Source organism: Canis aureus, chromosome 24, assembly GCF_053574225.1.
Source record: "Canis aureus isolate CA01 chromosome 24, VMU_Caureus_v.1.0, whole genome shotgun sequence".
NCBI classification, from domain to species: domain Eukaryota; kingdom Metazoa; phylum Chordata; class Mammalia; order Carnivora; family Canidae; genus Canis; species Canis aureus.
This window is the reverse complement of record NC_135634.1, coordinates 14,405,675-14,428,000: the sequence shown is the minus strand read 5'-3', so window position 1 is coordinate 14,428,000 and position 22,326 is coordinate 14,405,675. Positions and strand designations below refer to the sequence as shown.

Sequence of the window (22,326 nt, the reverse complement as noted above, 5' to 3'; positions counted from 1 at the left end):
TATCCCCCTGGTAGGGAATGAATAATAAGTGCTAAGATACAAGACAAATTAAACAAATAATACAACTGAACAAACAAGCAAAAACAAAACAAAACAAACAAAAAACAGTTCCTTTTAAACTCATTGATACATTTCCAGAATCTACCTGAGGCTGCCAAACCCTGCCTAATTTGGGGGAAAATATAATCCATATGTTGCTTGATAGGAAGAGAAGGATTAAGCCAGCCTCCAAGTAATAAAAAGATTGGTAACTGGTTCCAAGAAACAGCACTCACGGCTGTTTTCTTCATTATGGTGGGTCCTGTTTTGGTAGTGTTGGAGGTGATGCTGAAGATCAGGGCTTGGTCTACTTTGAAGTCTGGGTGTTGGGATAGGTTTAGCCTCCCAAATATAAGGAGCACAGCCCCCCACTTGTTGAGTTCGGTGCGAGGAGCAGAGAGCTCCGACACACACTGAAATTACAGGGGCTGAGTCCTGAATCCAGAGCAAGCTCACTAAACGGAAGATTCCTCCTGAAACACCAGCAGAGAAGCCTCATAGAGGTCTCCTCACCCTTTCCACGTGTCACAGAAAGTGAACATTGCCTCTTCATGGAAGTATTTTGACACTATTTACCATGTCTCTGGCTGACTGGAGATTCCAAGATTCCTCGGATAATAAAAACTTGGAATTCTGATAATCGACACACCAAATCTTCCAACTCCCTTAATTAATGTTCAGTGTGTTTAATTTCAATTGGCTGTAGGTGTCCGCAAACTCCGGTATTTGTTTTTTTCCCAGAGAGGTAGGATCAGGGCAATCTATGAGTTGTTGTTTTTAACCAAATGATAAAATCATGCCATGTTCGGTTGACTGAATAAACTGTGAAATCTGGGAGGTTTTTGTTTTTACTTTTGACTGGCAAGTAATTTCAAACTTGGAGAAAAGGTCGTGAGGATAAGTATCATGTAGAGAACTGTGTACTCCTTCACCATATTTGTCATTTGTTAACATTTGAGATATCTGTTTTATGTCCAAACAATGACTCATAAAAATGGCTTAACCTTGCTCCTTCTGATTTGAGACTATCTGTCCTACAGACATGTAGACAAAAGTATCAACAGGACTAATTGTACCTTGCTTGTTAGAACAAAACCAAAACGTGTCTCTTATGCTGGTCTTTGATTTACACATTTTCCTCCTTGTCAACAAATTATTAAATCTAAATGATATGCTTGTTAAAACTCACTTGTTTGGGTAGCCCGCTCCTAACAGCTTGCCTAATTTACATGTATTATGATGCTAAAATTTGGGCTCTAAGTGTCACAGCAAAGAATATAATTTCAAACCTTTCAATATAGAGGAAAATCTATGACAGCCATAAACGGCCCAAGATTTCCTGTCTTTGGCTCTTGGACTCCATCTTCTGGCTAAAAGTTGGCTGTGAGACAGTTGAGTTGAACACCCAACCGTTACAAACCATTGCCTAACGGAGCCTCAGAGGCACTAGATTTAAACAGAAAAAAGCATTGACATTATGCCAGAAAAAATGTACTAAATCCACAGGAAAAAGAGCAATATACAAGAAAGAAGATGACCAAAGGCTGAAACAGCTCTGCTGCTTACCTGGAATGTCAATCCCATAAACCTACTCCAGGTGCTGATGATTCAGTGGATGATGAAGGTGGGAGAGAATGAAGTGCAAATAAAGTCTGGGAGGCCAGGTATGGGGAGCAATCAGCTGGTCATCATGATTTTACTTTGAATTTTAGGTAAGTTTTCTCCAAGTCACTGCTCTGACATCTAAGCCTTTGAAGGCAAGGACTGTGTCCAATTTACCTTTGCGTCATCCATAGACTGTAGACTTTCTTGTTGAAGGAGGGAAGAATGAGAAACTAATGTCTTTGCTTTTGTTTAACACATGCAGGTATTTGAACCTGAAATACAAATATTAAAGAAATAAATTATTATAGTATACAATAGCAAAATCTCTAGGAATTAATACCTTTCCCGTAGCCAAAGTTATACATGCCTATTTATAGTCATATTTTCAATATCAATCCAACCTATTTGCAGAAACTAATTATCTACTTAGAATCCCAAGATTCTAGACTTGGAATGGGCTCTAAGAAGTATATACTTTAATTCAAAGATCAATCAGTTATCCATTTGGTTTTGAAACATTATCATAAGTAATTATACAGATTCCATACTCTTTGAAAGCTTATTCTGGGTTTAATCATATTTGCAACATATCCTTAAAACAGGCAAAATAGGGGCATCTGGGTGGCTCAGTGGTTGAGCATTTGCCTTCGGCTCAGGTCGTGATCCCGGGGTCCTGGGATCGAGTCCCGTATCAGGCTCCCGATAGGGAGCCTGCTTCTCCCTCTGCCTGTGCCTCTGCCTCTCTCTCTGTGTCTCTCATGAATAAATAAATAAAATCTTAAATACAAACATGGTGTGACACTTGCATTAGTTGTTAATAGTGAAACACAGCATTTGCTTTCAAATATAGGTAAGTGCTTCTATGTGAAACTTGACTGAAAATCACTTTTGTGCATTTGGAGTTTGGAATTCTATCAGTCTATCAGTTGAAGTTTAAATCTATATTTATTTTAGTAAGACTATGCTAAGTATGGAAATCATTAAGCTTATGTAAAATAAAGTGTGTCTGCTTCAAGATATATCCTTTTTTGAATCGACAAATGTTCATTTCATGCATATTGAAATGATAATATGAGGCAGAATAATGATTATCAATTTATTATAATTGTAGATTTTGTAGAATTGTCTTTGTGCAGTAGCACTCTTAACATTAAATAAGAATTGTATTTATTTTTTCTTTTTTTTAAAAAAAATTCTATGTAAGCCATGGCCCTTTTAAGGAAGAAAACTATTTAGGAATTCTTCAATTTTTTTGTATGTTTGCTTTAAAATAGCATGTTAACCTTACCACTAAAAATTTCACAGGAAAACTTCCCACATTACTCTACGGCAACATCCAGGATAAATATCTCTGCTCCAGCCATAATAAGGACTAAAGGAAGAAAAACAGAATATTTACTTAGAAATGAGCTGCTCAAATCCCTGCTTCTCTACCAATCACAGGTGAAAATGAATTCTAGCTAGTATTGTAAAAATGTAGGTAGCTACTAGAAATCTAGAAGCTGACAGTGAAGAAATTGTTTCTTTTCCATAATGTTAAATGTGTAACATTTGGAGTGCCTGGGTGGCTCAGTGGGTCAAGCATCCAACTTTTGGTTTCAGCTCAGGTTATGATCACAAGGTCATGAGATTGAGCCCTCCTTCAACCTCAGCAGAGAGTCTGCTTGAAATTCTCTTTCCATCTCCTTCTGGCCCTCCCTCTACTTGCACATGCTCTCTCTCTCTCTCTCTCTCTCTAGATAAATAAAGTCTTTTTTTCTTTAATTTTTTTAAAAAAGATTTTATTTATTTATTCATTGGAAACACAGAGTGTGGCAGAGACATAGGCAGAGGGAGGCTCCACCCACAAGGGGAGCCTGATGCAGACTCAATCTCAGGACCCTGGGATCACGACCTGAGCCAAAGGCAGATGCCCAATCACTGAGCCACCCAGGTGCCCTGATAAAGAAAATCTTTAAAAATGGTTTATTACATTTGACTGATAAAATCTTAAAAATAAACCTTATTAATATAGTATGTTGACTGAAAAAAAATGACTCATTCTCTGCCCCAACGTTTATTCATAGCCTTTGCAATGTGACTTTGAAGACCCTCCCTTGAAGAGGTGGAGTCTATTTTCCCACTCTGAATCTGGGCAGCTTTGTGATTTACTTTAGCCAACAGAATGCAGCAGGAGTGACTTCTATGCCAGGTCTAAGCCTAATCTCTAGAGACCTCACTGGTTTGTATGCTTCTGCTCTCACTCTTTGAACTCATGTTGAGCCCTGAGAACAAGCTCAACTGTCTCCTGGAATAGGTAGGAGAGGCCATTCAGAGCAGAGACTGGGTGTTAGAGGGGATGGCAGCCTTGACCAGTCAGCCCCCAGCTGACCTGCCAGGTGACTACAGCCGTGTGCATGAGCAGACTCGAACCTAGCTGAGATCCTCTAGCTCTGACCCAGAGCAGCACAACCACCCAGCTGACTAAGAGAATGGTGAAAGATGAATGTTTATGATTGTATGCCACTTTAGTTTGTGGTTGCACTGCAGTATTGTGACAATACATAACTGATACAGTTAATGGTTACATTTTTAGAACAATTCAGGCTTATTCTTTCATTCTAGAAATCTATGTTATGATGGTGATATTTGGCTTTGGCTTCGGTGATTACCACTCGACCATGAAGAATTCAACCAAGGCATGGATTTGGTACTTCTCCATGAGTTAAGAGTTGTCATCTCCAATTTATAACTTAAAATGCATCCACATGCACAGAACAGAGGGTTCAGAAGATTTCTCAGGTCCAAGTCAGATCTGTCTGCCTCCAGATCCAGGTTTTTTGTTGTTGTTATTGTTTTTCCAGAACCAGGTTCTTAACCACTGAGCTACACAGTCTCTGGGATGGGCTCCAGCAAGAATGGAGATGTTCACTTACAAGAAGTCACCCTATGGCCTGATGGACAATGTATTCTGGGTAGGAAATGAAGAAGTCACCTTCCATTTGGACACTGCTCTTTGTGCATGAAATTGATCTTGATTTTCTGGGTAAAGAGAGTCTGGGTCACAGGAAATGCTGTAATCCCACCACAGACCAGCCACAGATGCTCGGCAAAAGTGTACAGTGTTCATGAAACTTATCAATGAAATATGTTCTGCAGCCTAAGGAGAGGAAATCTGTTAAAATTATGATTCTTTATTACAGTCCTTTCTGTTATTCTCCTGACACATTTACTCTGAAATTAGGCGAGAATGATTATTTGACCACATGCTTGTTAGTCTACCACCCTCCTCTGATTAGTCCAAACTGACATTTGAAGAAATGTGTTGGGAGTGAAGCAGTGTGTTTGTAGGAGAGACACAGCAGAAAACTCTTGTGAGTAAATATTTGAGGGAAAGACAGTAGACTGGGCAGAGAAGAGCAGTGGCTCTCAGGGTGGCTAGCTCCAGGGTCAGCAGCCTCAGCATCATGGGAGGAAGTGTTAGAAGTGCCCATCCTTGGGTCTTTCCTCAGTCCCATGGAATCAGAGCCCTGAAGTGTTTCAACAAACCATTTAGGTGGTTCTGATGTCCACCAAAGGTGAAAACCACCAGAGAAGAGGAAATGTCATCCAAAAGGAGAATCTTTCTTCCTTAGACACTTTAAGTTGGGTCTTGCGCACCTTTCCAGGAGGTGGAACCAAGCAGCAGCTCTGACCCTCCCAGATCTCTGCTCCCAGGGGCCGGTGGAGGACTTGGAGTCTCCTTGTTCCCTGGCTCAGTTTGTGAACAAGGCAAGTGGGGAAGGGAAAGGTACTGAGCAGAGGAGCCCAGCCCACCTATGGCCTCTCTCTGTTCCAGCTACCCTTACTCCTTTGGCTTAACCCTCTGGCTGCCCCACAAGGTCAAAGCACCTTGTCTGTCTTGCAGAAAACATTTCCCAGCCAAGTGCTTTGCCTACAGCTGTGAAAATGATTAGTGGCCTCAAAATTCCTGGGGAAGGGTCTCTCCTGGCAGCTGTAGTTGCTATTTTGAAACTGGAGCAGAAAAGACTGTGGCTCAGGATGAGATTACCTATTATGTACAAGAAAAAAGTTTTAAAGTATCTTTTTCTCTTGAAAGTTAAGGAACGATTTACCCAGTAGAAGAAATGCAACATAATCCTACTTCCTGTACTGGAGTTTTTTGTTGGATTAGCCTAATTTTTAGTTAATTGTTCCAAAGCTACTTCTGGAAGCAGCATCAAGAAATTTAGCTTGTAGGTATTTGAGAGATAGTGGAATTAGGAGACGAAAATTAGCCGGTGAAGATTCTAGGAAGGTGTGCTCCTTGGGGAATGACGAGTGGCTAGAGTGAGCCGCCTGTGTGTACTCAGGAACAGTGTCTGAAATACGGAACAGAAATCAAAAGCACCTTATATAGTAGACATGATAGATTGAAATGATTAGTCAGATCTGGAATTCTCTCCTTTAAATCCATTGCTTTCCATAAGAATGGATTTTGAAGGCCTGGTTAAACTCTTCGAATCACTCATGGGATGTAAGGATACTAAACGTGCAGAAAAGTTCAGCCACAGATGATTCCATTAACCTAGCCATAATTTTATTTACCTAGTAATCGTTGATTTTCTACTATGTGGAAGACCTGCATTAAGCAGTGGGAACAGAGGAGTAAAAGGCAGTCTATAGGATGAAGATAAGTTGTGATGAGCGCTAAAACAGATCTGGTTCGACTGAGCTCAAAAGAGAAAGCCAATGAAGGGAGTGGAGAGGAGGCTTCTAAGCAGAGTGAAGAAGAGGCGGTGGGCATTTCAGGCAGGGAGAGGAGACTCTGAGAGAGCAAACCCATCTGAAAAGGGCCGGTGAGAAGGCCTTGTGACTAGAAGAGCATGGGAGGGGGTGCAGGGGACTGAGGCTGGGAGGAGAAGTCAGGCCAGATGGATTCTGCAGGTGGGGGGATGGAATTCAACGGTCACCCCCGTAGTTTGCCAAGGTTACGTAGTTGGATGATAGATAACTCTACCAGAAGTCTGAAGACGGCCTGGGCAGGTGGATAAAAAGGGCAGGGAGTTTGATCTGAGATGACAACAGAAGCAAACTCAACATTTGTCATTTGTCTCCTGTCAGTAACGTGATAGAGTCCTGCTGCTCTCAGTACCTAAGCTGATTACTTCCCCAACCAAAACAGACAGACCCTCAGAATCTCTAAGGAGGCAGGTATAAAAATCATTGTTATAAGAACACTGACAATTTGGAAAATGAAACAAATTGCTTTTGAAATTCTCCAATATTATTCAATAAAGGACAGAAAAATTATTTTTAATCCTAGGGTATATGTGGTTCAAAGTGTCGAATATTACTGATCCTAAAGCACCTCTTATAAATGCATCCAGGTTAACTAATATTTATTGAAAACCATATCATGCCTGTCATTTACATTTTGTTTGGGTTACTGGTGGGATTATTTTCCCAGTAAGTATTTTCTAGGAAATACTTCCTACTCCATGCTAAGACTACCATATTTTTTTTTCCCCATAAAGCACCTTTTGAACATCCTAATATTCTGAAGTAAAAGGATGCTGTTTGATACAGGAGAGAATGTATGTCCAGGCTTCAGCTACTGCTTTTGGGAGTAAATTATGTGAAGCAGACAAATATTAATCTCCTGGCCCAGATATTTTATTTTTAGGTAATATGTAACTAGTTAGATTTGTACACTGGGCAGGCGGATGGGGGAAAAAACAAGATTCATAATAGGAAAATATATAAACTATGAAAAAAACAGAGGTCTCCAAGGTGGAAAGGTCACAAACATACCATTGGAGGGAAGTGTTTTCTTCATCAACTAGGTGATTGGGCTGGCCAGAGGGGGGAAAAAGTCTCTCACGCCCCCTGGTGTCTTCTCCTTGGACTTGTAGCGTTCCAAATACCTGAATCAGTATTTCAGGAGAAAAGATCCCTGTAGATTTCTTCCTAACTCAGAACAATTCACATCACAGTGAATGAATTTGAATTCCCAGTTTTATTTATGAGAGATTTTATTAATTATAAAATAATTCAAATATCTATCTAAATATGAGAGACAGGAAGGCCCGGTGTTTGCTGATGACTATCACTGAGTTAACTTTAGCTGTAAAATGGGGCTAATCAAGAATGGTTAGAGCATGAGGTCCTGACCAGATGGCTGCCATCAGCTGAACACATATCTGAAATAATTACTAGGAGGAGACAGGGACAAAGACTCAGTGCCTATAGAAAGCAGTAGTTTGGTAAGCAAAGGAACCACAGCCAAGGAGGAAAATCAAGAGGACAGGAGAAGAACCAGAGGTAGGAATTTCTGGGAAATACATAGACTTGACCATGGGAGGAAGAAAAAAACATTAATGGATTGGAGTTTTTAAAGATTTTATTGATTTATTCATAACGGACACACAGAGAGAGGCAGAGACATAGGCAGAGGGAGAAGCAGGCTTCCCATGGGAAGCCCGACCTGTAGCTGGTCCCAGGACCCCAGGATCAGGATAATCATGAACCGAAGGCAGATGCTCAACCACTGAACTACCCGGGTGCCCTGGATTGGAATTTTATTTTATTTTATTTTTTTGGAAGATTTTAATTATTTATTCATGAGAGACAGAAAGAGAGAGAGGCAGAGACACAGGCAGAGGGAGAAACAGGCTTCATGCAGGAAGCCGGATGTGGGACTTGATCCCAGGTCTCCAGGATCATGCCCTGAGCTGAAGGCAGAGGCTTTAACTGCTGAGCCACCCGGGGTCTCTCCCTTGGACTGGAATTTTAAATGTTGCTCCAATATAGTTTAGATCTAAGATAGACAATCAAATAAGCATCTATCAAAACAAAAAGAGGGAATTTGGGGGGGGAGGGGAAGAAATCTCATTTCAGAGAAATAATCAAAATAATGTGATCAAACAAATGAAGAAAGTGGTTTATATACATTTGCTCATACCAGTTTTACTAGAAGCTTCAGAAATTTATTTTAAAAGTTTAAATATCGGGGCAGCCCAGGTGGCTCAGCGGTTTAGCGCCGCCTTCAGCCCAGGGCCTGATCCTGGAATCCCAGGATCGAGTCCCATGTCAGGCTCCCTGCATGGAGCCTGCTTCTCCCTCTGCCTGTGTCTCTGCCTCTCTCTCTCTAGAATAAATAAAATAAAATAAAATAAAAAACGCCCTAGTTTGGGACGCCTGGGTGGCTCAGTTGTTGAGAATCTGCCTTTGGCTCAGGGCATGATCCCAAAATCCAGGATTGAGTCCCACAGCAGGCTCCCCATAGGGAGCCTATCTCCCCCATAGGGACCCTCTGCCTATCTCGGTGTCTCTCATGAATAAATAAATAAATAAAATCTTTTTAGAAAATAAAAAAATAAAAGTTTAAATATCTAAAAAAAAAAAAACATGAACAAAATAAAGACCAGACAACGGACTCTGGAAAAATATTTTTTATGCACGTGAGTTTGGGCGGGAAGAGGAAAGAAACACATGGCTCAGTGACTCTACTGGTTTACCTGTGGCTTGAAAGCCAAATCCCCCGTACAGTGTAATGTGCTCTTGTCGAGTTTTTCATCATCCAAGTGTCTGGGAAAAGAATTTCCAGGGCATGGCTATCCACAGTCAGCCCTCCGCGGGATCTGGGCTTCTATCTGAACAGCTGGTTAAACTGGTAAAAAGCGAAACACATGAAGGTGTGACCAGTGTGTGGGTGTGTTTGAAGGTCCTGCGTGTGTGCTCCCCGCATTCAGCGATAAAACCCAACGGAGGGTCCCTGTGGGCGCCAGTGGGCGCTCCTAGCCTGCTGGGAGCCACCTGGAGACCTTGAGGAACCAGATCAGGTGGGGGAGAGTCAACCGCCCAGAGGCTGCCTCCAGGGATGGGGAGGTGGGGCCGAGAACCTGCGTTTCTAGCAAGTTCCCCAGCGACGCTGGCGCCGCGCTGAGAACCACTGCCCCGGGGGAGGTTCATGAGCGGCTGGTCGGGTGGGTGAGGAAGGAGAAGGCTGCATGTGTCCAGAACATTCCCCATGACGCTTCATCCTCCTTTGAGCTCCGAGGGAACCCTCTACACAGAGCCGACCCATCCCCAGGCCGTCTGGCACAAACAGTGCGCCTCGGGGTTTCTGGGGGGCACGCTCCTTCCTTTCGCGGATTAAAATGCTTGGGCAGGCGCGGCTCACAGCCCTAAGCACACCCAGGCGCAAACTCCTCCGCTCACCCCTGCGCCCTACTGTGCACCTGCCACCCGAGATGCCAGGAGACGCCCAGCCAGGGCGCCCGCCCACGCCCTGGTCCCCCGCCCCGTCCAAGCCCCGCCCCCAGCCCCGCCCCCACCGCCCCACCTGCGCCGCGTCCCACCTGCGCGCCGCCGCCTCGGCCCGAGCCCCGCTCAGCGCTGCGCAGGTGGGCGGGCACTGCGACCTGTGGTCCCGGGAGGGCGGGAGCGGAGCCCAGGGTGGTTGGAAGGCGGAGTGGCGCTCTCTCTCTCTCTGTCTATCGTAACTAAATAAATAAATCTTTAAAAAAAAAAAAAAAAAGAAAGGCGGAGTGGGACCCACGAATTCTGGCGGCCTGGCGGCAGCTGGAGTAACGTCTACCTGCCGGGGCGCCTCAGGAGGCTTGTTCCTTCCCGTGTGTGGTGTTCGGCGTCTGTGGCTGTTTGGCAGGTGGGTTGAGTGGAAGACATCGTGAAGGATGCTTCAGCACGGAGGGAATGGTCCTGGGCTCCAGGTACTCACAGGACCCCCTCCCTTCTCCCTCGGCCCAGCTCTCTTCTCTCTCTCTCTCTCTCTCTCTCTCTCTCTCTCTCTCTCTCTCACGCACACACACACACACCCTGGGAGGTGCTGCGCGGGCGCCTGGCTGTGTCCCCAGGTTCAGAGGTCCGGTGTCTCTCCAGATCCCCCCCCTGTCAGCACAGAAATGAAGATTCCTAGATGTTAAAACTCCAAGACACCCTAGGGGCGGCCTCCTTGTTCTGCAGAGACAAAATTCTCGAAACGAGACTCGTCCAAGGGTATCGTCATCAATTTTTAGTTGCTTTTAGTACTTTTTTAAAGTTTTGTGTAATCCCTACGCCCAACAGAAGACTCGAACTCACGACCTCCCTCCTCCCCCCATAGAGTGGCACACCCTTCCCACCGAGCTAGCCAGGTGAGCTTGTTTTTAGTTTTTCTTTTAAGATTTTATTTATTTATTTATTATTCATGAGAGACAGAGAGAGGCAGACGCAGGCAGAGGGAGAAGCAGGCTCCCTGTGGGGAACCCGACGCGGGACTTGATCCCAGAACCTTGGGATTACGCCCTGAGTGAAAGGCAGAGATTCAACCACTGAGCCACCCAGGTGGCCCTATTTTTACTTTTCAAAGCATTACGGGTGGCTGGTCTCTCTGGACAAGGTGCATAAATAGAATCTTTAGGATAACGGGACAAAAATCCTGACTTAAGGGATAAAATGAATGCAGGGAAAACCTTATTTATGTGTGATCATCTACTTTTTGGTGAATTTTGCATTTCATTCTGTCTAGATTAGGGGCCAGTAGTGGCCCGAGAGCAGAAGTCAGAGAAATGGATGAAACAGTGGAGGCCACGTGAGGCTGTGGCTGGCCTGTTTAGAGAGGACATGGACAGAACACAGGTTCCACCTAGTGTCCTGTTTCTTAAGAAACCAAACAACCACAGACAGAAAGTCTGAGCAATCGGCCTTGAGAGATGCAGTCTGGCAAGGGACAGCAGATGTTTTCCATAAGTTCCTTTCCATGAGGAAAGATTTCCTGAGTGGAAATGAGATTTTTAACAGGGAGCTTTGGGACAAGAAATCTTCCCAAATGATTTCCATAGGGTGGTCCACAGCTGGGCTAGTTTGTGTGTCAGGAAATCTTTTCTCAATGAGCCTCAATGGCTGGGAAATGCCAGTTTTTAGGGAATAGGCAAGACTCTGTCAAAGTAAATTGTATTTAATCTTTTTTCCCCTAACCAGATAGTAACCTGTGTGCTGTCCAGGTAATTAGTTTTTCGTGTTTCATGCTGTCACCCTAAGGCCTAGCAAAATGTGTGTCCGGTTGTGGCTGCATGATAAATATTTACTACAAAGGCATGGAAAAGCATCGATGAATCATAGAATGAGTCCAGCATTCCTGAAAATCCCCTCGTGTAACCTGCAAGGCAGCCAGGGGCACCTTCCTTCTTCGTTGGCATTGAGTTCACATTGACTCGGTCCTCTCCCACCCCCCCCTACCTCCTGCTGGGAGCACAACCCCCTTTCAGAGATGTCAGGGAGGTGTTCCTACTGATCTTGAAAAAGTTCTTTTCACTTAAGACACTGTGTGTGCCAACCCCAAGACAGAATCCAGGTATTTTCATCTGATTCCCCCTTTACCAGCATCTGATGCTGGTAAAGTAATAGTGTGTTTTGGACATTTTCTCAAGATTTGGGGGTTAAGACATCAAGTGAGTTAAGACCTCCCTGGGGGTGCACAGCTCGGCTTCCTTCTCATTTCACTCAGCTGTCCTCTAAGCAAGGTCCTCCACGCACCTGGAGACCATGGCCCAGATTAGATCTCCATCTGAAGTTCCTTTTCCCAGTGATCCTTCTGTGTGCTCAGCTGCTTCCCTTATAGCTCCATTTGGTTGTTGTAAAAGGCACCTTGTAGGGTACTTAGTGCATTTTTGGCAAAACGCAAAATAGTAGAGTTAATTGCTGGAATGTGCCCAGACCCTTGCAGGCTCTGGCTGCTGTGTGATGTGGCAACCATTGAGGGAGTTCAGTCAGTTGTGACAAAAGGTGAATCCCTTTTCAATATGTTCTGCAATTTCTTGGTTTCTACTTGGCTCACTTCATACGCATTGTTTTTATAGCATTTTCCAGGAAAAAAAAACACACATATACGGGGGGGGGGGTGATCAATATTGGTTAGATTTGTTGTCTATGTTAATGGTGAATACAACTCTGAGGAGTTACCAAGAATGATCGTGGATGGAGTTGAATGATAGGCCTTCTTAACCTGAAGATGATTTGTGTGCTCAGGCACATTGGCATGATGTGCCCATGAGGGTTTTGCATCTGTGGCTTCCCGGCCCTCTTGGGAGCTTTCCTGGTGTAATCTGAGACCTGCCCCCACACACAGAGAGCGGGAGATACCAAAGAGGCAGGCCACTCCAGCGTGGTAGGTAGCAGTTTTAATCATAGCAAAAGGAACAAACATTTGAGGCCTGTCTTTGGTGGCAGCAAGACGAATGGATCCCCACACCTGCCCTCCAGATCTTAAAAGCTCTTAAAGAGGCCCTAACTGGGCTCAGTCACATATACTGTGCAGGTGTTTTCAATATCACATCACCATCTCGAGGCTCTGCTCATGAAGCAGCCTTTGGCAGTGGGAAAGACGTAGAACCCATGTTCCAAGGACAGGGGATGAGTGGGGAGACTCTGAGTGCCCAGGTCCATCCCATGGGTTAGTCAGTAATCACATTTCCCAACACACCACTTGTTCCTAGTTTTCATCTTTACAATTAGAAAAGGCACCTAGAGATCATGGCTTCAAACTGCTTACGTTAAGTTCAATTTAACAACAGCCATGAGCCTACCTAGAAAGGTGAGGTGGGTCAGTTGGAGAAAGAACTTGAATACCACCCTGAAGAGCTTGGACTAAGTATTTCTGAGTAAGAGAGAATGACACAGGGCAACCCGGATGGCTCTGCGGTCTAGCACTGCCTTTGGCCCAGGGTGTGATCCTGGGGACCCAGGATCGAGTCCCACATCGGGCTCCCTGCATGGAGCCTGCTTCTCCCTCTTCCTGTGTCTCTGCCTCTTTCTGTGTCTCTCATGAATAAATAAATAAAATCTTAAAAAAAGAGAAAGAATGACACAATACATCTACCAACAGGGTTAGCTGAGGAAATTCAGTGGGACAAAAACTGAAGAGCTAACACCCATAAAAAAGGAGGCAAATAATATCTTAACAACTTGGTGTAGATGGTGAAGATTTGATGGTTTAGGTGGGAAGAGACTATAAACAAGGAGATGGTTCTGCTCTGCATAAGTGAATAGGAACTTTTGAGCGTGGAAGAGTACAGAGGGAAGTGGGGAGAAAGGAAGGAGGGACTGGACCCTGTGGCTGTGACTGGAAACCCACATAGGGATTTGTATTTAATCCTATATGCAATAGAAGTCGTCAAAGATTTTAAGCAGAGCAGGGCTAATCTAAGTCAAATAGAAATTTAAAAGGTCTTGGGACACGTGGATGGCTCAGTCAAGTGTCTGCCTTCAGTTCAGGTCATGATCCCAGGATCCTGGGATCAAGCCCTGCTTCTTGCCAAGCTCCTTGCTCAGTGGGAAGTCTGCTTCTCCCTCTGTCCCTGCCCCTACCTTCTTTGTGCACGATCTCTCTCAAATAAGTACAATCTTAAAAAATAAATGTAAAAGGTCTTTTGGAATTCCCATGGCTTATCTGAAAACTTCCCTGATAGCATCTGTATTTCCTACTTATCAAATTATTTCCCTAAGGAAACCTAAGTTGAGAGTGGAAGTGGAGTTGCCGTGCTGAAGGTTATATATATGCTATATATACTTAAAGCATAAGATATGTATTGAATAATTTATTGAAATATTTTAATCCTTTATTAAATTATTGGCTAAGGACCATAATGGGTGTCATATCTTGCTACAGTATGCTGAGTCTATTTTCTCTTATACTAAATGCCCTAGAAACATCATGCTTTTTTTAAAATTTTTATTTATGATAGTCACACAGAGAGAGAGAGAGAGAGGCAGAGACACAGGCAGAGGGAGAAGCAGGCTCCATGCATCGGGAGCCCGACGTGGGATTCGATCCCAGGTCTCCAGGATCGTGCCCTGGGCCAAAGGCAGGCGCCAAACCGCTGCGCCACCCAGGGATCCCCATGCTTTTTATTATAAACAGGAATTTGTGTAAAATAGAAAATAGGTTTCTTCTGAGATAAATCCTCTTTCATAGGAGATATCAGTAGATACCATGGATCCATTATGTATGGCACAAGGAATGCTTTTAAATGGTGAGCTCAGGTGGCATTACCTATGTCTCAGCAGCCATGCCAAGAACCTGTGTATGACTTAGGAACTAAGTGTGGCTGCAAGTAACTCAAAGCAGACAAACAATGGCTTAACCAAATTAGTGGCTCTATGGTAGTTAGATCAGGGCTAGTATACATTTCCAGGAGGCCATTGCAGATTGGACTCCTGTCTTTCTGCTCATGCTTTTATAGCATGTGCTTGTTGCCTCACAGTACATCGTGGCTGCTGTGGCTCCAGCACTGGGCCCATGTGGGAATGAAGCAAGAAAGGACGAGCAGTAAAGCACATGTGCCAGCTAGGTGTGGTCCTTTTTTCAGGGTCTTTCCTGGATGCCCCTTCCCCCAAACTGCTTTTAGATTGTTTAGCCTAAAGTATATGACATGAGCATCATCAAAGGAAGTGAGGTAAGGTGGTAAATATGAGCAGACTGTGTTAATGGGGAAGATGAGGAGAATGATTATTGGTAGACACGTGGCAGTCTCTCTCATACCCCAGATGTGAGAAGGATGGTGCAGTGACTTTGGCCACAACTCTGAATGAGAAAAGTAAATCATAATTTTTTTTACAAATAAAAAATTATTTCCTATTGCTGTGAAACAATTTACCTCAAACATTAGACTTAAAAACAGCAAACATTTATTATCTCACAGAATCTGTGGGGCAAGAATTCAGATGTGCGTTAGCCATATTAAGGTCTCTCATGAAGAAAATGCTCTGCATCACTTGCCATCAGGGAAATACAAATCAAAACCACAATGAGATACCACCTCACACCAGTGAGAATGGGGACAATTAACAAGGCAGGAAACCACAAATGTTGGAGAGGATGTGGAGAAAAGGGAACCCTCTTACACTGTTGGTGGGAATGTGAACTGGTGCAGCCACTCTGGAAAACTGTGAGGAGGTTCCTCAAAGAGTTAAAAATAGACCTGCCCTACGACCCAGCAATTGCACTGTTGGGGATTTACCCCAAAGATACAAATGCAATGAAACGCCGGGACACCTGCACCCCGATGTTTATAGCAGCAATGGCCACGATAGCCAAACTGTGGAAGGAGCCTCGGTGTCCATCGAAAGATGAATGGATAAAGAAGATGTGGTTTATGTATACAATGGAATATTACTCAGCTATTAGAAATGACAAATACCCACCATTTGCTTCAACGTGGATGGAACTGGAGGGTATTATGCTGAGTGAAGTCAGTCAGTCGGAGAAGGACAAACATTATATGTTCTCATTCATTTGGGGAATATAAATAATAGTGAAAGGGAATATAAGGGAAGGGAGAAGAAATGTGTGGGAAATATCAGAAAGGGAGACAGAACGTAAAGACTGCTAACTCTGGGAAACGAACTAGGGGTGGTAGAAGGGGAGGAGGGCGGGGGGTGGGAGTGAATGGGTGACGGGCACTGGGGGTTATTCTGTATGTTAGTAAATTGTACACCAATAAAAAATAAATTAAAAAAAAAAAGGTCTCTCATGAGGTTGCAATCAAGATGAGTGTCTTCTAGGGTTGCATCCCATCTGAAGGCTCAATTGGAGGATGTCGCCAAGCTCGCTCATGTGCTTGTTGTCTGGATTCAATTCTTCACGTGCCGTCAGACTTAAGGCCAGAAGTCCTTGCTGGCAGTTGGCCAGAGGCCTCCCTTAGCATTTTTCTGGGTGACCTTTCTCTCTGGGTGGCTCACAACTTGGCAGCTGGCATTCACCTGAGCAAGCAAAAGAGAACCAGAAAGATGGCCAGATGAAATTTGGAGTCTTTCTGTCACTTAACCTCATGACATCTCACATGCCTTTGACCATATTCTATTTATTAGAAGCAAGGTGCCAGGTGCAGCCTATACTCAAGGGGATAAATCTACACAAGTGCTCGAATACAGGAGGCAGGGACCACTGCCTAATACCTTAAAGCTGCCAATCACCATGTCTGTCTTGGGCATGGGTGCACAGACCCCATTTCCTTGCAGATCTCTGAGGATGTTGCCCAAGAACAAGACCCATTTATTCTCCTCCCTCCTGATGCCTTTTCTTCTGCCTACTTGAGATAAACAGTCATTTTGAGAGCATACACATACATACTTATTCCTCTTTTTTGTCTCAATTTTTGATAATTTAAAATTTTTCTTTTAGTTATTGACCTTCATAACTTTATATTTTTATTTTTGCTTTCTATCCCAAAATTTTATTTGAAATTCTAGTTAGATAATATATGTTATATTTATTTTTATGAGTAGAATTTAGTGGGTTCATCATACCTTTATATTTTTAAATCTCTACCCTTCTACCATCAACTTTAGTCTCTTGACTCCTATGTTAGTTGGCTTGAGCCACCATAACCAAATACCACAGCTGGGGAGGCTCAAACAACAGACTAATTTTCTCACTCAGTTGCGGATTCTGGGAGTCCACAATCACGGTTCTGTCAGGTTTGGTGTTTGGTGAAGATTTTCCTTCTGGCTCACTTCCTCACTGTGTCCTCCCATGACTTCTGCACAGAGATCTCTTCCTCTACTTATGGGGACACCAGTCCTAGTAGAGGAAGACCTCACCCTTCTGAACTCCTTTAACATTATCTCCCTAAAAACCTTATCCAGATACAGTCACATCAGGGGTTAGAGATTCAACACATGTATTCGAGAGAAAAAATTCAGTCCATAGCAACTCTGTTATATAAATGGATGCTTCTTTATTTTCCTCCTTCTGTTAACTATACCTTTACCTATACCTAGCTATACCTGTCTACTCTTCTATTAACTACACTTTTGCTTTATATTTTCATAGCTGTTAATATTTGTATTCTAAGCATTGTGTGCTTCATTGCATGTTGAGTCTATGCATTGAAAGCCAATGAACAGTATTTACATTTCTTTTATCCTGCTGAGTCAAGTAATACTCTAGGATTAACTTTCCTTCTCTACAGTTCTCTGTTCAACTTCACTGGCCTTGGATCTTGCTTAATGAAACTATGACAGGCTTTGAGGACAGATGGTTTCTTTCTATTCCTCTTTCCATCTCTTTATATTCCATCAACTGTTCAATGTCATGCAACTTTTTATTTTCCTTCATATTCAGCACATAATTTTCTTTTTTAAAAGATTTTATTTATTTATGAGAGAGAGAGAGAGAGAAGCAGAGACATAGGCAGAGGGAGAAGCAGGTTCCATGCAGGAAGCTCGATGTGGGACTTGATCCTGGGACTCTGGGATCATGCCCCGAGCCAAAGGCAGATGCTCAACTGCTGAGCCACCCAGGCATCCCAGAGCATAATTTTTTTCTATAGCTTTTGGGTTTTCTGGAGACTTCTGATTGCCTTTCTTTTTTGTTTAATAGAAGAAATGCATGCCTTATTCATGTCTTCAGTGTAATCCCACTTCTCAATCATAGTATCTACTGCCAAGCTTTCTCTGATGCCTTGCTCTGCAAAACTGAGGACATTGATAATGAGGACTGGGAGAGCCTTCAGCTCTTCAGTGACTATGTTAAGGATATCTACCAGTATCTACGGCAGCTTGAGGTTCTGCAGTCCATAAATCCACACTTCTTAGATGGAAGAGAGATAAACAGATGCATGCGCGCCATCCTGGTGGGCTGGCTGGTGCAAGTCCACTCCAAGTTTAGGCTGCTGCAGGAGACTCTATATGTGCATCGCCACCATGGACCAAGTTTTACAGGTTTAGCTGGTTTCTCGTAGGAAGCTTCAGGCGGTTGGGATTACAGCTCTGCTCTTGGCTTCCAAGTATGAGGAGATGTTTTCTCCAAATATTGAAGACTTCATTTACATCACAGACAATGCTTATACCAGTTCCCAGATCCAAGAAATGGAAACATTGATTTTGAAAGAACTGAAATTTGAGCTGGGATGACCTTTGCCACACTGCATTTCTTAAAACAGGCATCAAAAGCTGGGGAGGTTGATGTGGAACAGCACACTTTAGCCAAATATCTCACGGAGCTGACTCTCATTGACTACGACATGGTGCATTATCACCCTTCAAAGGTGGCAGCGGCTGCTTCCTGCCTGTCCCAAAAGATTCTGGGCCAAGGAAAATGGAACTTAGAGCAGCAGTATTATACTGGATACACAGAGAATGAACTATTGGAAGTCATGCAGCAAGCACATGGCCAAAAATGTAGTGAAAGTTAATGAAAACTTAATGAAATTCATCAAGAATAAGTATGTAAGCAGCAAACTCCTGAAGATCAGCACAATTCCTCAGCTGAACTCAAAAGCCAACCAAGAGCTTGCCTCACCTCTGATGGGACCGGTCCTAGGCTGCCGTGGCCCTGAGGGGAGAATGCTTCATCCGTGCACTTTGTCTTGCTGATTTGGAACTCTTCACTTTGTATATAGTCCTCTGGTCTATTTCATGAAACCTTTTCTTAGACCTATTTTCTGTGTATATTGAGGAAAAATAAAGCTATTAATTGAAAAAAAAGTCCTCTTAATTCTTTAAGTCTTAATTTTCAGAACGATATGACCTCCTGCTCCAATCTGTAACTGCTTTGGGAAAGCCAAAGCTATGGGTCCACCAAACTGTTTCAGTTTCATCCTTGTCATATAGGAAGATGATATTTTCCAAGCTGCTGCTGCTTTTTAAATTTCCCGGGCTTTTTGTAGCTGTTTATGCCTAACGTTTTTGAATCTAGTTTTGGCTAGTATGATTAGTTTTTGTAAAATGTGAGCAAATGCAATATGCACTATTTGCACCTATAGTCCAAATGGAATTCCTACACATGGTCTTCTTCCAAAACAGCCTTGGAAGCCCTGTGTTGAAGGTGGGTCACAATATATAAGAGATCTAAATTTTTGAGCTTCAAGAAGCAAGTTGTACAAAAGCTACCCAGGATCATGACCTTTGTGTGACTGAGAAATGAATGTTACAGTTTTAGGAAATTGTTGGATACAGCAGTTGGCCAATCCTGACTAATTTAGAAATTGGTGCTGCAAATAGTAGTCCAGGCTAAAACATGCAGCAACCCTGGCTCAGTGGTGAAGTTGTGGGCTGCAAGAAAACGGATACCAGGCTGTGAGAAGAGGGAGGCTCATGTTGTGTGTGCCTGACAAAAGTGTCACCTGTAATAACTTTGCAAGCAGGTCATGTGCTCAGGGAGCCAATGGCTCTAGAGGATGTGACAGGAAAGAATAATATTATCAGCAGGTGCATTTGGCAAGGTGTTGCCGGAAAGTGAGGAGCTCCGAGTAAATTGGCTATTTTGCAAGCAGATAGGTGAGAGAAGGGAGAATGCCAGGATTAAGGATCTGAAAGGATGGAAAAGCTAACCTTAAGTAGTGAGACATAGGATTTAAAAGGCTTCAATTGGCATAAACTTAGATTTTGCAGCTGTACAGAGTGATGGAGCCTCATGGCAAAGATCCAATTAACAGTGTGGTTTTCCCACTTAAACTAATAACTTCAAGTTCCCTAGTATTAAGAGAGACAAGGTCAGGAATGAAAAAAAGCAGATCTGAGGACTGTATCTAGCAAAAAAATTTGGGTGTTAAGACATGGCACTGACTAAAGGCAAGTGTATTAGGAACCTCCTAAAATTTTGATGGAGTTATATTGTCAAAGAAACTTTGAAGCAGAATTGTCCACAGATTACTGGCTGAGACCTAAAAGAAGCTTGTTCCTGTAGGAAGCAGGTTATGAAAGTTGTGTTGCCCATAAGAAGGACTTATTCCCCAACCCCCCTTGATCCCAGGATCATGCCCTGAGCCAAAGGCAGATGCTCAACCACTGAGCCACCCAGATATCCCTCCTTTTTTTTTTTTAAATGGGAGATTATATTGCAGCTTTCTTGTCAATGTTGCCCCACTGCATTCTGTGTGTTTGGTGGGGAGGGTAGATAACTGGTCTCTTAGATCACAGGTGACTGTAGTAGGATGGGCCATGTTTGGAACTGATGTAGAAAACTGAACATTGTCTACAATACTTATTGTAGTAAGTAGACACTTTGAAAAACTAGTATCAGGGGATGCAGTGCTTGGAAGAAACTTTGGATTATCTCCTCTGGGGATAGGCAAATGTATTCTCTGTATAGGGAAAAGAATAAAATAGTTAAACAGTGTATGTCCACAAAACTGTTTTGTTTTCCTTCTAACCATTGGCAAAGACTACATTTCAATAAACTACATAGTCCATTTCGGTAATGGCAAAATTGAACGATGACAGAGGTGATAAACTGATACATAGCAGTGCTTCTGAATGATGTATGCACATAAATGCCCTGGAGATCTTTTTTTTTTTTTTTTGAGATCTTTTTTTTTAAGGTTTTATTTGTTTATTCATGAGAGACACAGGCAAAGGGAGGAGAAGCAGACTCTGTGCAAGGAGCCCAATGTGGGACTTGATCCTGGGACTCCGGGATCTGTCCTGAGCCAAAGGCAGAGGCTCAACCACTGAGCCACCCAGGCATCCCTGTCCTGGAGATTTTAATAATCAAGTTCAGATTCAGTAGGTATGGGTGGGGCCTGAGATTTATAATTAATGGACATTTCTTTTTTTTTTTTAAGATTTTATTTATTTATTCATGAGAGACACACAGAGAGAGGCAGAGACACAGGCAGACGGAGAAGCAGGCTCCATAGAGTCAGCCTGATGTGGGACTCCATGCTGGAACTCCAGGATCAGGCCCTAAGGCGAAGGCAGACGCTTAACCGCTGAGCCACCCAGGTGTCCCTATAACAGGCATTTCTAACAGGCTCCCAGGTAAGTTAATGCTCCTGGTCTGTAGACCATGCATTTTGAGTACTAAGTATATCCCATTTCCAGGGCTGGATCACAAAAATATCCCCATATCCTCCTCCTTCAAGGACACAGGTGAAGATGGTTTCGTTAGATGGAAGGATCCTGGATCTTTGGGTCCCTACTTAGAGAAAATCAATCTGTAAGAGCTCTGACTAGAAGCATGCACATTGGACTTTATTTCACCTTTACCCCTGAAAAGTATTTTCATGGATTGTAGGCTTTGTGTTGACAATTTTCTTTCAGCTCTCAAAAAATACTGTGCTGCTTCACTTAGGACTCCATGGTTTCTGATTTGTCATATTTGCCTCATTCACATTTTTTGTTGTGCTTTCGATATACTTAACCAGTTGTTTTTTCTTTTTTCATTGAAGTAAAATTAAAATACAACATTATATTAGTTTCAGTTTCACAATATGATTCAATAATTCTATACACTATTCAGGGCTCATGAAGATAAGTGTACTCTTTTTTCCCCTTTAATTGATTTTTTTTTTACTTGAGTACAGTTGATTCTAATATTACCTTAGTTTCAGATGTGCAACATAGTGATTTGACAAGTTTACGCATTATGTTATGCTCATTACAAGTGTAGCTACCACGTCACCATACAACACTATTTAATAAGATAGGTGTACTCTTTTTTTTTAAAGATTTTATTTATTCATGAGAGACACACAGAAAGGGAGAGACAAAGGCAGAGGGAGAAGCAGGCTTCCCATAGGGAACCTGATCCAGGACTCAATCCCAGGACCCTGGGATCACAACCTGAGCTGAAGGCAGATGCTCAACCACTGAGCCACCAGGTGCCCCAAGATAGGTGTACTCTTAATTCTCTTTGTTTTACCCATTCCCAACACACCTTCCCTCTGGAAAACACCAGTTTCTTCTCTATATATAAGAGTCTTTTTTTTTGGTCTTTTT

General features: G+C 43.0%; 1 pseudogene; it reads left to right on the top strand.

Moving 5' to 3' along the window:
* The first annotated feature begins 3,982 nt into the window (after nt 1-3,982).
* On the top strand, nt 3,983-18,981 carry LOC144296606 (G2/mitotic-specific cyclin-B2-like; annotated as a pseudogene).
* Nucleotides 18,982-22,326: the final 3,345 nt, after the last annotated feature.